This window comes from Chlamydotis macqueenii, chromosome 9 (assembly GCF_036417535.1).
Source record: "Chlamydotis macqueenii isolate bChlMac1 chromosome 9, bChlMac1.mat, whole genome shotgun sequence".
Classification (NCBI taxonomy): domain Eukaryota; kingdom Metazoa; phylum Chordata; class Aves; order Otidiformes; family Otididae; genus Chlamydotis; species Chlamydotis macqueenii.
Genome location: NC_141564.1, coordinates 15,155,681 through 15,173,514, shown reverse-complemented (window position 1 = coordinate 15,173,514; position 17,834 = coordinate 15,155,681). Strand labels below are relative to the sequence as shown.

At 42.0% G+C, this 17,834-nt stretch overlaps 1 protein-coding gene across 2 annotated transcripts in view; it reads left to right on the top strand.

Moving 5' to 3' along the window:
• The first annotated feature begins 220 nt into the window (after positions 1-220).
• Positions 221-17,834, top strand: part of OSTN (osteocrin) — a 50,373-nt gene continuing 32,759 nt past the window's right edge. For both annotated transcript variants that reach the window (XM_086754858.1, XM_086754860.1), the window contains exon 1: positions 221-335. The gene's annotated coding sequence lies outside the window, so the exon portion shown is untranslated. The remainder of the gene's footprint in view (positions 336-17,834) is intronic.

Sequence of the window (17,834 nt, the reverse complement as noted above, 5' to 3'; positions counted from 1 at the left end):
GTTCTTCAGAGTGCTGCCCTCTTTCCCTCTCCACTCGCGGTGCCTTTGAACATACCCCAAACCATTTGCAGGAGAGCAGAGAGATACTGCAGGAATGCCTGAAGGGCTGTCTGCCAGGCTCTGTGAGGAGCGCCTGCCAACCCAGAGAAAGAAGGGACAAGAGAGCCACCGAGGTCAGAGCTGGACTGAGCTGCAGAGTTCTCTTAGACTGTAGAAACAGGACAATTTCCTCAAAACCCTCCGACTCAGCTTCATATTTGGATAGTCTGCTGGGCTTCCTGTACGCCCGTGTATTCTCACTGAGCATCTTGAAAGCATTTTGGCCAGCACCACAGGTAAAAGTTTCCTTCTGTTACTAATATTCTTTTTCCTGCGATTTAATTTAATTTCCCCTATCATTCCTTCTTTTTCCACTGTACATTTCCCCTTGAAAGCTAAGATTGCACAAACGGATGTATATTCTTCCTCCCCAAGTGCATGTAGCCTTTTCTCTGCCATTTGAAGAAATTAACATTCAGCTGAAGTGCACCTGCAATTCCCATTAATGTAACAGAGTGAAACCAACCCACTGCTAAAGAAGAAAGAAGCTCTGAACTCCCTTCCTCTGACAACAGATCTCAGGAGAGGAAAAGAAAAAGACCCAGAAGATTGTAGGGAAGTCTGTTTTCTAAGCAGCACTGGTACATAAGGTGTTGTGGCTGCTGATGGAGCCTGCATGTCCAGCTCCTGCTCGTGTGCTCAAGCCTTGCCATTAGGCACTTTGCTCTGAAGAGGCATGTGGTGCAAGCACCCTGAGTCTTTCTAGGGCATTTAATCCTGTACTGGTGCCATCCATAGAGATGTGACCTAGAGGGATGAGCTAAAAACTTCTACAAATCAAGTTGTGTATGAAGCTGTAAAGAGTGGAGGAAAAGGAAAGATGAAGGGATGTCTGCTTTTGAGTTTAGTTCTCATATGGAGTGGTAGGAGGGTAGCAAGCAACTTCTGCTATGGTTGTTTATGTCCTGATTCTCCATGTAAGGCTTTTTCTATCTTATCCTGTGGTTGCAGTTTAGGATTTCAGTGTGGACAGAAATCCGTTACATAGCAGTAAAGAGGTCTAAAACAAAGAGGAGGCACACAAGAGAAACCTTGAGTAAATAGGAAGTTTTCTGCTTGCTAGTGCAATGGTAGGGTGTAATTTGGGTCCCTTGATCCAGCAGAACAAACTAAATTGTGGCAAAAGCTATATATGAAGTGCAACTCAAAAATAAAAGTTTTAAACAGTTTAAGGACCATGTTCCAGTCAAATTATTCTTAGCAAAGTGAGTCGTTATTTATTAAGAATAATGTTTGTGAGGAAATAACTTCTCTATTTTTTCCTCATCTATCTGTTCTTTCCTAGTATACATGTTGTTTGCTAAATAATTTGGACAAGCATATATGTGGTGTGCGTCTGCTTTTGTTCGTGCAAGCTGTTCCTCCTTTAATGTTTGTGACATATCCAGATGATAGAGTATTTTCCTTCTTTTTGAAAGGAATGACTGAAGCATTGTGAAACTGGGGCACTGTCAGTAAGGCTTACAGAAGAACGCATTAATTTGAGAGGAAAATAAGACAAAGTCTTCAAAGACGACCATGGATTCCAAGTGTTTTGCATACTGTGTCCTGTTAATAGATCAAGCTCTGAAAAGTCACTGGGGACAATGAGGGGTGGGGGAAAGATGCACATACTGTACTAGGCAATGCTCATCTAGACTTTGCCTTCCAGTAAGTCTTTGCCTTCCTGCTCTCTAACAGGATTGTGAAAACCCATCTGCTTTTCAGCTATCTGCTCAGCTCTGGTTACTGAAGATAAAACCAGTGTATAGGACAAGATTTGTCTTATCTGAACACTGGATCTATTTTGCTTTGGGGTACTGCAGGAGCTGACTCATGAGGAAAAGATGAATGAGTTAAGAAAGGACATGGCAAGTAACTGATTACACAGTGGCCACAGAGAATCTTTTGCAAGAGCTGCAGGATGTGGGAATTTTCAGACTGTCCTCCTGTGCTATCTCATCTCTTGTTCAGAGAGCATGAGGGCTGCATTTTTCCTTTCAGTCCCTTGTGAGGTAGCTCATGTTAGTCAGATCCCATTTGGGAGGTCATCTCCTTAAGCCTCAGTTTCTCCCGAAACTTTGTGTGATTACTACCTATTGGCATCTGTAGTGTCCTCCTCCTCCCACTTTAGCCGTTCCTCTCAGACCTCTGCTGCTGACAGTGCCTCACAATTATTACATAAAAAGGCTTTATTCTCTACCCCTCTCTGTGGTGGAGGCCTGTGTGATCCAAAATACTCTCCCAGCTCCCCTTTCTGTATGCAACTGGTAGATAGTTCTGCCTCTCTGCCAGCTGGAACAGATCAGCATCTTTCACATCACACCCCAAACTCTCAGCTGTTTTCAAAGGATGGTTCTTGGTGCTCTGTCCTGGCGCTTCAGCTGGGGATTGAGTTAAAGACACTCTTGCTCATCTTTGTGGTGGGCAGCAGTCTTGGGGACCGGCCTCTGAGCAGAATTCCAGTTGCACTTGCAAGCTATTCTTCACGGTGTCAGGCAACCAGAGGATTTTGCTTTGATGCAGGAGGGAAGGGTATGTAGGAAGATACTGAACCAACACAGTCTTTGTGATTGTTTTAGATGTTGTATATTCGTGTAGTTTAAATTTCAGCATCTCAGCAGTTCATGTGAAAATTGGAAGTAGGCAGAAAGAGCAGAGGAGGCTGCGGCATTGAAAGGAAAAAATGTAGAACAGAATTCTAGCCTGCAAGATAGCTGGATTCAAAGTGTGTTTTTCTTTTTTTTCTTTCTTTAGAATAGGAAATGAATCCCAGATTCCAAACCATATTCCTCGTATAAATCAGCAGTAGCTGTTAAAGTGGAATGGGTGTAAACAGGAGCAAAACTGTGCCTTCAAAATTCAGTGGGAATTGTGGCTAGTGATTGCAGTTTGTGAAAGGCAGGCTTTCTGATATATCAAATTGCTGCTCACTGTTGCATTAGCCCTCTCAGTTTCAGGGACTGACACCCCAGTGCAGTCTGGGTCTGCAGTTCTTAAGGCTGGGTGTTTGCAAATCCCAGAGAGCCGGAAAGCAAGATCTGCAAGGAGAACAAAAAAAAAAAGAATTGAGAACCAAAAATAAATCTCATAGTCCAGCTGGCAAATATTCTCAGTCCACAATTGTCTTTGGCACTCCTCCACCCCCCAAGGTCTCCAATGGTTCTGAGGCCCCCACCACAAGAAAATCAAGGGTTTAAAAATACAATAATTAAAGAAAATCTTCATGTCATTTGGGTTTGGGAGTATTTGGAGGTTAGTGTTGTGTGAGCGTATTTGCACATATGCACCCTGTTTTGTTTGAGTCTGAACTATTCCATGACTGAAACCACCTACCCTGGGGCAGAGGAAGGGTATTCTCACCTACATCTCCTCACTTCAAGAATCTGGGAACTGGCACTATAAAATGGCACTTTTTGTGTAAGAACCTTTAACATGGCAAGTCCCTCCCCTTGCTTTGTGCCAGCTCCACCCTGCTGACCTTCAGGGTCGCGATTCCTTTGAAGGGGTGAATAAAACATGCACTATATTCAGCTTTGTGTGGTGACGCAGTGAGTGAGTTTGACCTAAGTGAAGTTGCTTGTGGTTGCCTCAGATGTTCTGTATATAGGAGCAGAGAGGTAATAGGGAGAGTTGTATGTGTTATATATCTTAATTTTTGGACCAAACCTAGGCAATATGCTTACCAGAACCTCACCTATGAGAGCAGGAGAGATCGTGAATAAACAGGATCATTGATCTGATCTTTTGGTGACCAAGTCTTGTCTGCAGTAGGGATCTATTTCCTCTCGGTTCTATTGACATCAATTATAGACAGATCAGTCTTGCCTCTGGCTCCCCGTTCCTTCCAGATTGGTTGGGCAAGCAGTTACACAAAATTTGCCTTCACTTTTGTGTTTCCAGAAGGTGCCTAAAACAGACTGTCTGAGCAGGTGGCAGATGCATCCCTTCTCAGTGTCTAGGAGGTGAGGACTGCCCAACAGAGTAAAATGTGATGCTTTTGGCTCTGTGTGCTGTTGTGATTGTTGTATTTATTTCAAGAAGGGTGACTCCAAAGTGGCTGAGTGGAAGGCTGCTCATTATAACCCCAGCTGATTAGAGTTTAGGATGGTGCAAATTAAGTATGCATAAATTAAAAGGATACAGGACAAAAACATGCTTCCCCTCCCTTATAGGTCAGGGAGAGAATTCTCCTTAGACTTCTCTAGGGTTGATTTTGAACAAAGTATTCAAAACCTGGTCTTCGCTGGCAGCAGCCTGCCAGCCCTCCTCTGCATACCTTATTCAGGAAGAAAATGTCCAGTTCAGCAGTTATCTCTTTGGCTTCTGTGGAAAGCTACTTGAGAGTAGAGCAGACACAGCTAATTCCTTTGAACAAATTCAACTGATGTAGATGCTGACTGATATGAATTCAGTGTATCTGACAGTTTATGACTAGCCAATTACAGTTTAAGTTTTCTTAAAATGTATCATTTATTATAGTTTTCTCCCAAATTTGTAAAAATTGCTTCTTTATCACTTTATCACTTCTTTACCAGAGTGATGCTCACTCTGGCATCACGGTTGAAGCCTCATGCCTTGCTCATCCTCCCAAAACTGACTGAGGAGAATTTTCAAAGGGGTCTTTTCAAAGGAAAGGAGACAAGCTATCTCTGAGGAGGGACAAGGTACAGGAAGTTTCTACCCTAAAAAGGAAAGCTTCAGGAACCTGCATCACAAAGCAGGATTATTACAACAGACATTGCTTTTCACTTTTATCAGAGTTTGCTCACAGTAAATTCTTTATTCTCCATCTTCCATGGTCAAATGGTGGTGGTGCTCACTGATGTATATGCTGGGATAAAATAATCGAGCATTCATTGGGAGCGTGGAGAAACAGGCAGCTAAGCCCTGACTGAAACATCAGTGTTTCTGTACTAATGGAGTGAGGGGACTGGAGAGGAGGAGAATTTAATCAAATATGTAGTTCCTCTTTCTTTCCTCCATTGCAAGTGATGTAGAGATGGGATCAGATCTTCAGTTCTTTAATCTCTTGCTTATATGAGCTTTAAAATGTTCTTGCTGCTTTCTTTTCAATGATAGCAGCAATGCTAGTCGCCTGCTGACCACTTTAAAAGCCTTGCAGTATGTAATGGCTGGCAAAAGCCTAGGTAAGGCTGGGTCTCAGGGAATACAGCTAAAGTCTGAGTTCCGTGTTTCTCTGCTCCCTGAAGGGGAGATGGCCAAAGCTGCAGTTGTTCTCTGGGAGCAGTCCTCAGGTGTCAAAGGGCAGAGGGAGAGTGAGTAGCTGTAAACCTTCCTGCAGAGGCTGTGCTCCCTGCTCCAGCAAGGTGGAGCCAGCTCATGGATCATTGCCTTAGATGTTACATAGTGCTGGGACGTGACGTCTGGATCAACCTTGGAGCAGCTTGTGGAACAGGCTGCAAAGATGCACACTGGGAAGCCGGAGGTGCAGACTGGTAGTCAGCCAGCATCCTACCAAATAGTTAGGACTAGAGTTTTGTGTCTTGCACAAAGGGAGTATTTGCCTTGTGATGCTCACTCTGGCATCACATGAGGGTGAGGTTGACCGGGTCTGCTTGCTGTGGCCGCTGTCTTACTGCTCAAAAACTTGCACTGCCTCCCGCCCTGAGCCTTGCTTAGCTGCTGTGAGCTGACAGGATCCAGCAGTACGTTAGCCTGAAGATGACAGAAGAGATAACAGAGCACAGCAGTGTCTCTCGTGGGTGGTACAGATGAGCACAAGCCGTTGTCTCCCTCGGCCGTGCTGCTTAGCAAACCTCTGGGAGAAAACGAGTTCAGCCTTTGCTGCTGCTAATAGTTACATCAACTGATCTCTCTGTGGAAGTGCCATAAATGAGGAAGAGTAATTTTGCTATTTAAAATACTAAAATCTTCCATATGGAAGAAAGAGGGGTTTTTTTTGTTGTTGTTGTTTTTAATTGCTATTTATTTTTCTCGTTGTGCCCTAAATATACATAGCACTGTCCAGCTGGCTGAACCACAGAGCAGGATAAAAGATCTGCCCCATCTATAAAGACACAAGCCTATGAAGTGCCGATGATAGACTGAATTCTCAAGTCTTTGCTCTGTTCACATATATGGAAGTTTTACCATTGGCTTCAATGAGACCAGGGCCAGGATTTGGCTTACGTGAAAGGAGCATTAGTCAAATGAGCACAAGCACATGAGTCAGATGTTCTGGGTTGATTCCTGCTGTTCCTACTTTTTGGCCAATGTCTTCACTATTCTCTGCCTCAGTTTCCTATATTTATCAATGTATGATAGATTGAGGATATCTCAATTATTAAGATAATTAAATTAATAAAACTCACCTTGCATCTGCTAATGGTTTTTTTTGTTTTGTTTTTTTTTTGTAAGAAGCTGTGGAATCTTCACTAGAGGTGAACTTTTGCTGGCATTAAATCTGTTTGTATCATAAGGATTATCAGCTCTATCCATGAGTCTGGCTCTCTGCTCGTTCCCAACAGTTCTGTTCACTAAAAGACCATGGCATCATTTGAACTGTAGGTGTCCAGGTACAGAGAAGCCCCAGTCACTGCTTTGACTAGGTGTCTGCTTTTTCTAGAAAATGAGTGAGAGCACGGAGCTTTCCACTTCCCCCATGAGTTGTAGGTTGGTTTTGAGAGGTGTCCAGCTAGAGAAACTGTGCAGACACAGCTCCAAATAACATGGGGTCACCCTGGAGGGGTACTATGGTGGTTAGTACAGGCACTGTTGTGACCATCAGAGGACTTAAAAGCATGTGTATGGCTTACTAGATGAAGCAAAGTGGGAGAAGCTACTCAGTCGATACAACTTGGTGTTATTTTTGGATGATTTCAGCTCCTCTCTCAAATGCCATCTTTTTGCTTAGTGGATGGTTTATCTGACTATATTGCTGTGGTTAGAGTGCAATGCATAGGACAGCATAGTTTATGTTAATAACAATAATTAATAAGGGGGCAGTACAGTAGCAATTGTTGTCCCTTGATTCAAGCAGAGCATCTCTACTCTTAAGATAGAAGGGTTTGTTCTGAACTCCAGAGGCTTTGTGTCACTTTTCAAAAGCTTTTAATTTTTAATTTTTTTTTTTTTGCTTTATTATTTCAAGATCCTAAGATCTCCTGCCAGGCTTAAATGATCTTTTTTTTATATATTTATTTGGCTTCCCGGTGAAACCATCCATTCATCCAGTTTCCATAAACCCCCTAATAACTATTTTAAGGTTTTTGTTCTTGGCTCTTTCCAAACCTATAAGTACTGGTTTGAAAACCCAAGCTGAATTCTGTGCAAATAATCCTCTCTACCACCCCTTCTCCTCTGACTTATAAGACAGGCCTTCAGCATTTTGCTTCTCAGCACTTGTTTGTTTTCACTGGTCCACATACCTCTTGTTTGGGAGGGGAAAAAGGTAGTTGTGGCATATAAGCAACCTGACAGATGGTGTCTCAGAGACACGATGGTTGCAATAACAGGAAAATAGCAGCAAGTAGATTAGTTAAAACACAGTTGCGCTCCAAATGTGTCTTTTCTTGCTGTCTTAGTGTAATCCCATATTTAGCATATGCGTGCCCCTAAGTGAGGAGGCTATTATGCTTGTCAACAGCTTTCAGCTGTTGTGTGGCAAACACAACCCAAGCCCAACCCTCCCCAGTGAGTGCTGCTAGTGTGTGGGGAAAGCCCTGAGAGATTCACAGCTTGCCTCATAAAATCTTCAAGCTTGTGACACGTTGGGTTGCTCTGGTGAGAGGAGAAAGCATAGCCAGGTTCTACGGGGGCTGACCCATGCTGCTGTGTAGCTTGAAAGACAGTGTGGAGGATGAAGCAGTAGAGAAGTTTCAGGAGAATATCAGTGCCTTAGGGAGATGTTGTTTGAAGATGTGGCTTTTCGGTGAGAAGCCAGCCCTGAGATCTTTTTCCTCAGAGTAAGACTTGCCACTGATGTCTAAGATGACATCTGCTTATTGTGGGAAAGTTTTGCTGTTCTTGTCAAAAAGCAGAGTCTTTAATACAAAGCTAATCCCTAGGAAGTTTCTCACTACGCTTGTACCAGTGGTGGTATGGAGCTAAATCAGGATGCAGAGAACTCTCATGGACTTTGCACCAAGTCTGTCAGGAGACGACTGCGTTCAGCCTCTTGTCTTTTCTTTGTGTTGTGTTGGCTCTTCTTTGTATTGTGTAGGTGCTGGGATGCTGGGTCCTGATGGCAATGGAATTGCCTTGTCCCAGCTTGTGCAGCCATGGACACTAGATTTATTGCGACTAACCAGAGGCAGCTCTTCATGTAAATGCCCAAAGTGAAGTGAATCCAGGATCAAATGTCCATCTCATGTCCTTCACACTTGCTCAGACTAACTGGTGTCACAAGCAGGAAGCCAGACCTAGAGCTATTGAACTTAATGGAAAAAAATCCGTATGTCTTCAGAAGCTTTGGATCTTCACCAGAGATAAATGCAAATCTTCCAATATACTGCTTCTACATAGAGGCACTGAGTGGGGCCTCTGGCCAACGTCTGAAAAACCAGGGCCTAAAATTAGGCCCCTAAAATACCAAGTGCAGTGAGTGGTTCCAACTGATACCAAGTTAGGAAAAAGGGCCCGAAATAAACAGATTCCTCAGTAACCAAGATCCTGTTTTTGAGACAAGTGTTCATTCTCACAAATCAAAACAAGAAACCAAAAAGAAAAAGAATGAAAACAACAAATCAAATCCCATCAAACCAATGATATTATCAGCCAATGCATGTCTTACTAGAATGTTTTCCAGAATTCCTCAGGGAGTACCAGTGAGCCGTGAAGAGGATATTGCTCTTTTCTGAAGTATTAGATTGGGTTGTTGTTTTTTTTTTTTTTGAACACATCACATTTATTCATGTGACAAATCTGTTCTTCTATTAGGGCATGTATCTGCTATATGGTTCTTTCGTTCCTTGTGAAGTTTCTTCCTTTTCCAGGCTTATACTGTAAGATATATATATATATATATGTATTTTATTTTTTTTTAAAAGCATTTTTCTTGTAATCTATTTTTGCTTTGTGATACATAGTATGATTATTTGTCTCATTTGGCAGGTAAAGTGAGGAAGCAATCAGCAGTAGTAGATACTCTGTCAAGAAGATAAGACTGATGTCCAGGGACTCTCTTGCTTTGATAGGTGTGTGCACATATTGTTTCGTGCAGTCCTGTTCCCTGCCTGAAATTGTTGGGAGTACTGAAATATGAATGTCATAAAATATTAATAGGAATGACAACAATGTTGAGAACACTTCCGATTTCTTTAAAAATAGTACTTGGATCTGATTTTCAGCCCTCTTCTAAGTTTGTGGATTTGTTCCTTTTTGCATATGATGAAAGTGGCTGTGATACTGCATTTTTATATTACTTTTATTTCTCAATTAGGAACATCTACTTTATCATTTCAGGATGAATGACTAAGCAATAAGGCATAGGAAGCCTTACAGGATTATTAGCTCTTTTTTTAATTGTATACATTATATATACACACACACATATATACATACACAGTGGCTTAAGCATCTAGTATGTATTTATTGTTGTACTTAAATTGCTTTAGTGTCCTAGCATCCTGTTTGTCAGTCAAGATCTCATTGAATAGTTGCACAACCAGAAGACAGTTTCTGATCCGGAGATCATGTACCTGCTTGACAGGTACAGGCACCTCCCACAAAGGGGAGGAGAACTCCTGCCAGCCTGAACTGTGTAGCTCCCCAAAGTGAATGCGTGCAACAGTGCAGGCTGCTGCAGGCATCGACCAATTTTTTGTATGTATCTGTTATAGAACTTAGGAGAGTGAGTGTGGTTCCTGGCTTAGTTCTCATGCTTTTAGTGCAGGATAAATAAGTAATATCTCTAAGCATATGCACCTTGAAATCTATGTGTGAGAAAGCATGTAGACAGCACCCTGAAATACGCAGCAAAGAAAAAAGATGTGTCTGTGGCTGGTCAGTACCAGAAATACAGAGTCGTTTCTGTTTTGCACAATGTCATTTCTAACAAAATCTTTTTCCTGTTCTCTCTGATTCTGACCGTGTGAGCTCCCATTGGGTACCACACCACCAGGCTGCCCTGGCAGCTGTACGTGGGGCAGATGAGACAAAGCAAAGCAAAGAGTGCTCCCAGGGCAGCAGAACTGCTATACAAGGCCAATAGAGAGTCTGGCCACCCTTATGAAATGCAGCAGAAGCTTCCTTTTTTGACAAGGCGTCTGAACAAGGGCTGGGTTTCTCCCCTCGCTGCAGTCCCCTAATGTTGTGTGTCCTCTCTCTGTAACTAGAGAAAGAAAAGAAGCTGGCACTTCCAGAAACCCTACTGGCAACTGGCTTTGTAGTCTGGTTTAGAGGGAGATGGTCAGAAACTAGAGAGACTGACACTGTCCCAAAACCCTAGATAGACCCTAACGTAGAAAAAGAGCTTTCTGCAGTGCTAAAGGCACATAGTAGAGCCTCTTCCATTTTAAGTTCAAGTGCAGTCACGGTGGCAACAGTGACTTGTTCTGTCCGTTGTCAGTTTATGATGGAATATAAATATAGTTATAAAAATACATATCGAGTTTAAATGCAGCTCAAAATGTCAGCATATTACTCTGTGGTCTTGCAGCAGCAGTGTTTTAATAAAATCCCAGCCCTTCAGCTTCTGGAAGACAACACAGAATGATACTCCTCTGGTACGGTAAGCTATATTTTTCGTTTACAGCTCTGGCAGATTTCTTGAAAGTTCAGTGATATCCAGGCAAAAACAATCTTAAGCAAACCTGAACTCTGCCTAGAAAGGAATCCTCATGTTACCTACATTTGGAGCTTCCTCCCTCTTATTCTAACAGAATTCTTTGATGATTGAAGGAGTTTTTATGTGTGTGTGGCAGAAGGTGTTACATTCCTCTCCTCCATCCCCATTCAAGAAACATGCTGTGGCCGTTTTAGTAAGGAGATATTTCTACTCTGAAGATCTCCACAGGCAACCAAGGCACTTGTATGCATAGCTTAGCTACCATTTCTGCCATCTACACCTTCTTCCCTCTCAGCTGGCAGCAGCTCGCTTTCTGCAAATAAGCAGGCAGCTATCTGATGATGTTGGTCAAGTCCTAAGGCAGTTTACACCCCCTCTTGACTATATTATCTCCCTCTGTAAATGTTATCTGCTCTCTTTTCCACATCTGCTTCAAAAAGGGTGAGAATTTTCCACAATGTGGATTTTTTTGCCTGCCTGGCTCCCATTCCCCCTCTCCCTGAAAATGCTACTCGTCATCAGTGATGCACAATGTGCACTCCAGTGTCCACCTGGAGTGAGCTGCCCGGAGACCCTGGACAAGCTCAGACTAGAGAGCTAGTGTTAATTGAGATGAAGGTTTTTCCATCTATGGGCCGTCTGAAGTCACAGACAGTCCAGTACAAATCCACTCTTGGTTAGGTCCTTGTGTCAGACTTCTCACAGGGAAGAAAGGAATACTGAAAACTAGAAGCTAAAAATTCTGTTTTCCACTGCAGGTTGCTGGAAAATGAGCTCTTTCTTGCCATCTGGTTATAGAAAGGCAAATGTGCAAATCAGAGAATAAGTTACTCTTATGTGAGACTGATATTGCAGCTACATAAAGTAGATTTCTTCTCATTTCCTTGGTTTCCTAGCAAAAGAAGTGCTGGATTCTCTCTATTTGTGCTTACATATTCAAAATGGATGCCTCTGCTTTAGCCTAACACAATTAATACAAATAATTATCTGTGTAGATAAACTTGGGATCTGATGGTCTGTTGCTCTAGGAGTCTGTCAGGTCTTCAGAAATTTCTTTCCCCCTTAGGTAATGTACAAGCACTTTCCTATTAACATCCAAGCAGATGCCATTGTGAGGTTTCTATAGACGTAACTTGTTGGGTTTATTTTGGTTCTTTCTTTGCATGGTGTATGAAAATTAAATACAGTAAGAGCTGGGTTAAATTTTTCTAATTTTAAAGCTGATTAATGTGAAAATAAATACATTTGTTTTCACAGAGGAAGGGAAAGAGTATATTAAATCATTGCACAAAACTTTGCTTTATTTACAAGACTTGGAATTTGTGTTTCTTTTCCATCAAGAATAATCACATTTTGAGGAAGTTATCAAAATTATTAGGCTACTAAAAGTCCTGTGCGCCTTTTCAATTATGGGGATATTTGCCTGCCTCAGCAGATTTCAACTTTAACTTCCAGCTTACTTTTTCCCTTTGGTTGCTTTAAGTATTCCTTCATTCTTGGACTCATTCTCTCAGACTTCATTTTTATATCAACTCCAGTTTATCCCAAGATTGCAACATTTCTTTTTATAACATTACTTAATTTAAACACTTTGGCACTCCCTCAGAGATGCACTCCATACTTGAAGGATTTGTGCCAACAAAGATATGCAGTAACTCTCTTTATTTAATTTTTTTTTCAAAACATAATAAAGTATGACTTTTTCTGCTGCTGGCATCATTATAGACTAAGTATCAGCTTTCTTCTGTGAAGGTAACAGACCCAGTGTTGATGAGTCAGGCTTCGGTAGACCTGTGCTGATTCACACTGGCTAAAGATCTGAGCAAATTCAGTACCGTGCGGCATTCAGAGTTGGAGCAGGAACCTTAAATCAGAGGTCTTTTCCATCTGTAACATGTGGGTATGGCAAGAGTGTTATCCATTGGAAGGCACATGCGGTATCGTAAAAAGATGAGTGCAGCTCAGTTCTCTGCCTTGTGGGTGCTGTAGTTAGCAGAACTCCTAACTCGAATGCCATGCTGTGTCTTCTGGATCCAGATGAGTCATGCCGACTGGCTGCTTCTGTCCCTAAAGAAAGGGAATGTAATGTTTCTTGCCTTTCTTCAGGGGCCTTGTCTCCTTCATCGTGAGCAAGGAAATACTGTCTCTTTGCCAGGCAGAAAAGGCAAGTCACCCCTTCAGCTTTTCAGCCTGGAACCGGTCCTGGAACTGGTGAGGCTCAGGCTCTGGTAAACCAGGAAGCATAAGTCATGCCTTCGCCGCTCCTGAGCGAGGTGGCAGCCAGCGTGCCAGTTTCAGACACTTCCCTGGCTTTCTGCTTGCTTTCTGCCACGTGGGCAATGTCTCTAATGTAACACCCACATCCTGTATGTATTATTGTCTGTCTGTACGCGTAGGTACCCAGACATGCATTTGCCTTCTAGAATTTAACACGTCCCCACATGCTGTCTGCCCAGCACGCTCCAAGCCTGCCACTGCGGGGATGTAACACAGCTCAACTTAGTCTGCGATGGAGGAAGGGTAAACTGAATCAGGTTATCCCGTTGTAAACTAAGAGTGCACAAACAAGAAATAACCTGTTCAGCTTAATGTATTGTTAAGTTAACTTGACTACGCCCAGATCCTTCCACTGTAAGGCCATGGGAAAGAAGAGGGTCTTTCTGTTCTGTTTACACAGTTTCTGCTATGACAAGGCTGTGACCTGGGTTTGGGACCACAGCGAGTGACAATCTAATCCTGTGTTTTGCTTAAAACTGCAGCCCATCTCAGCTCAGGTGCAGTGATTCTCTGAGGCTCAGAAACTAGGGATAATAAAATATCTCATGGTCCAGTTTCCTTGGATTTCATTAGTTCCTGCAAACCTGATTGCTGGTACATCACTTCAGGTACTAAGGCTTTCCCAAGGTGCACACAGACTGACAAAGAGGTGCGATGAACCATCTTAATTCTGCTGCCACGGGGCTGGAACAGAGCTTAGCTTATAATGAGCACCTTGCTCTTCTTCTACATCTGTCATGCAAGTATTATTGGCTTGACACCTTCAGCTTTGTGCACAGAGAAGTTAGATCTATGCTGCCCATTTAACCCCTTGTCCTTTAGTGGAGGCAGAGGGACCTAGTCTGCCCTGCAAGTGATTTTCCTATGAAGTACAGGAGCATTAGTGTAAAGTATAGGGCATAAAAAAGCCCAGAATCAGATGTTGACCCTACATGGTGGCCATGGGCTGGGGCTTGCCAGCTGTATGCATAGCAAATAGAGGACACAGTCATAGCAATTAATTTCTTGCCTCAGGGTGGAATAGCAGACTTCCACTCACACGTATGCAGAGCCAACTCCTTTTCCAAAAGTCAGCGTGCTCACGTTACACAGTGTTCAAAAGTCCTTGCTGTTCCCAGAATATTTCCTTAGCTCATTTGTCCAGTGAGGGGCACAAGGGAAAGCAATTACTGCAGCAAAGGTGGAAAATGGAGGTAATGGTTCAATCTAATCACCACCCCACCGTGGAGAAAGCTACATCTCTCCTAACCACAGAGGAGGTGTTTAGTGCTCCAGCTCAAAGCAAATATTTCCTCATCACTCAGCAGCAGTTAGGCAGGATGTACCAAAGCCAGTCAGGTCTTGCAGTGTGAGGAAAACGAGAGCTGCATGGAACTGTCATCAGCAACAAGAGTCCTAGAGTTTAGACTCAGCTCTTCTTGCTGCGCTAAAACAGATGACAGGCAACATTACACAGCCGCAGAAATTAAAGTTTGACAGACTTGAATGCAGAGCTAGCGGCTGGTCATTGTGTTTAACTCTTTGAAGATCATAAGTGATGCTTGCACTCTTCTTGCTAGAATCTAGAAGAAACATACAAGGAATCCCTTCTAGGGGCAGGTGCGGCTGGTGCAGAGGGCACCTTCTGCAGCCCTGATGGATGAGGTTCCTCTACAGCTGTAGCGGCACTGAGCCCCTAACTCAGTGGAAAGAGGGGCAGCCTTCTACAACCTGCTGTCCCTTGGGATGAGTCCCTGTTCCTGTGGTATCAGGGATCAGGCTGGGTTTTATGCCTTCCAAAGTCTTTGTGTCTAGCTTGCAGAAGGGAGATAAATCAGGCCAGCCTGATCTCATTCAGATCAGCTTCACTTCAGTTCAATTTGCTTTATTGATTCTCATGATATTATTCTCTGTTTGCACTGAGGTCAGGACGCCGTATGCTGGATTTATGTAATGAACAGGCATGACAATTATTTTCCTCCAAGTGCTTGTGTCTGTAAAACATTACCAGGTAGCAAGAGGAGTTTCTTAGGAGACAGGTGCTGTGGCCTGAAAATGTTTTTAAAAGATAAGTGTTTTGATGGTTCCAACATGCTGCAGTTGAACTGTGATCAAACTTTTACCGTAGTTCAGTGTTGGAGATCTTGGCTATCATTGGGCTTACATTGCTTCAGCCAATGTAATAAGTAAAGTGAATGCACTGTGAGAGCCTGGGTTCAGACCTTTAAAAGAAAAGATACAAACCTCCATTACTTTAAGTAATAGTATAGCTTTTTCCTTCAGAAACATTGATCTGATGGTTTTTGAATCTTACTTGCTCTATTGTAGCCAATCACATCAGATGATGCTGTTTATGAACTGATCAGAACCCAAAGCAGAGCTCTGCTCAGGCTGGTGTCCTGCGTGTTGAACTGTTTCTGCTGGCCATCCAGAGCTAGCTTCTTTACTTTTTCTCTGGATCAAGTCCAAGAGCTGGTATTTTATTCATGATTAAATTGCAACTTAAGTCAAATCTACAACTAAAACACTTCATGTAGAGGTTGCTGAAAGAAAACTATCCAAGTGAGCCTTCAAGAAACTTCGGGGTAAAACATTGCTTTTCTGTGGATTGATCTATAGATTTATATACACTGATGCCAAACTGCACTCACATATAATGACTTTTCAGCATAGATGCTATATACTGGCTGTTGGTACCCCATATGCAATTTTCTCAGAGATGTTTTAATTTTTAAGTCCCTAAGAAGTTATTAAAAATATCTCAATAATTACAAAGGAATTATACAAAGAGCAATTAAAAATGTCAGTTAGATATTTGCTCTATCAAATGTCAAGTCACATACTTTCATTTAATGAAATCAGTTTCCAGTAGAGTTCATAACATCATCAGTGACCTAAATAGTGCACCTGACAGCTTGTCTGCCATCCTGAGCTGTAAATCTGGGTAACTAATGGTATATTGAAGAAGAAAAGGTCAATAAATGCAGAAATGTGTGGAGAATCTAATCTTTCCCTGGCGCTTGTTATTCCTCCCCTTTCACTCTCCTTTCATTTTGTAATCTGTCACATTAAACTAGTCACACTTGGCAAGAGCCTGATCAGGACAAGTTTCCGATAAAGCTGCATCCATTCTTGCCACACAGCATCAGATGGACAAAGGCAATACGTGACTGCAGATCTGGGAACACACAGGCAAAAACTGTTCTGGAAATGCAATCTAAGGAGGACTCGTAAATACATGTAAATATATTAAATTTGAAAAGAGATGGGAGAGACTACAGAAGTTACTTATCTCTTCACACACAATTAAAAAGGTTTTTGATGAGTTTGTTTTTGTTTTGAACAAAACTGCTGCTGTTGAGAACAGAAATGTCTTAGGCTTCTGAGCAGTAGACCTGGTAGTCATTCTGTCTGCTGGTACACTTTTTCCCTGTAGTGTGCTTAACACTTTGCCCAGTCCAGAAAGAAATGACTCAGTGAAAAGGACTCCCTTGGGGTGATTATTCTACAGCCTGTTAGGTCTCCCGTTAGGAAATGTTTCCAACATAATTTTCCCTGTGCTTACTTTTAAAGCATTGTTCTATGGCTAGATATTGTCCTAAACAATGTTCTTCCATCATTAGTGTTTCCATTTTGTCTGTATTTGTCTATGGTTATCCTATCCCCTCCAGCATTTCACTGGTGTTTAGTTGAGCTGCAGATGTTTAATGTATTTAACCTTTCCTTGTATGCCAAGCATAGGACTGGCACCAGGTTATTTATACACCATTAAATAAGGGTGGTGCCTTCATGGTAGCGGTTGTGCTAGAGAACAAGGACAGCTTCTATTCAAAACTACACAGAAAATGTGCCACTGCTAAACAAGAATTACTTATGAACACACTATATATAGTAATAGATTAGTTTAGTATAGAGCCTTGATTTAAGCCCATAGGGGAAGCAGTTAAATTTAATCAGTGTTGACCTCTCAAACATGCATGTGTGCGCATGAGAAATTCCAGCTAAACTGATGAATATTATCAGGTTTACTAGGATTCTGTATTTTAGCTGTAAAGAATATCTCTAAAACCACTAGAGTGTTTTAGACTGTGGGAAACATCGCAAATGTTACCACACTATGTCTGGATGCATAATATGTATGTGTTTTCGTATCTCAGCATATTTGGGTTTCTTTGGACGTTAAGATTAGCTCTGAATTTCTTGAGTTTACAAAGCTCACTTCAGAGATAGTTATATAATCACTGTATTTTATGTTACCCTAAATTTCTGTCTTCTTGAAGTCGAAATATATTATTTGAATTAAAGGTAGGGATGATAGCTTTATCTCTTATTAAAGTTGTAAACATTTAGTATTTACCTGTCTTTGGTTGCTTATAAATTTACTAAGCTTTAAGTCTCTGGGTTGACATTTTCTATGCCAGCTCTGTCTGTCTGACACAATATGGTATGTGTACATAAATGTTATAATCATTTCAGTGAAGTTTTTTAGGCTTTTCTGAGAACAAGGAAACAGGAAAATGTGATATAAAAGTGCAAGAACAGTCATATCAGGTCAGCCCAGCCATCTGTCTAGCTCAGGATACTCGCTCTGACAGTGGCCAGTACTGCAAGCATATTTGACACTTCCTTCAAATATTCTCCTAGCCTCCAACAATTTGTGGCTGAGGGATTTTAGAACCAGACACAGTATTTTGTACTTACCAGTCCTTCAGGGATTTTCCTTTGGTGATTTTTTAATCTGTGTAAGCTT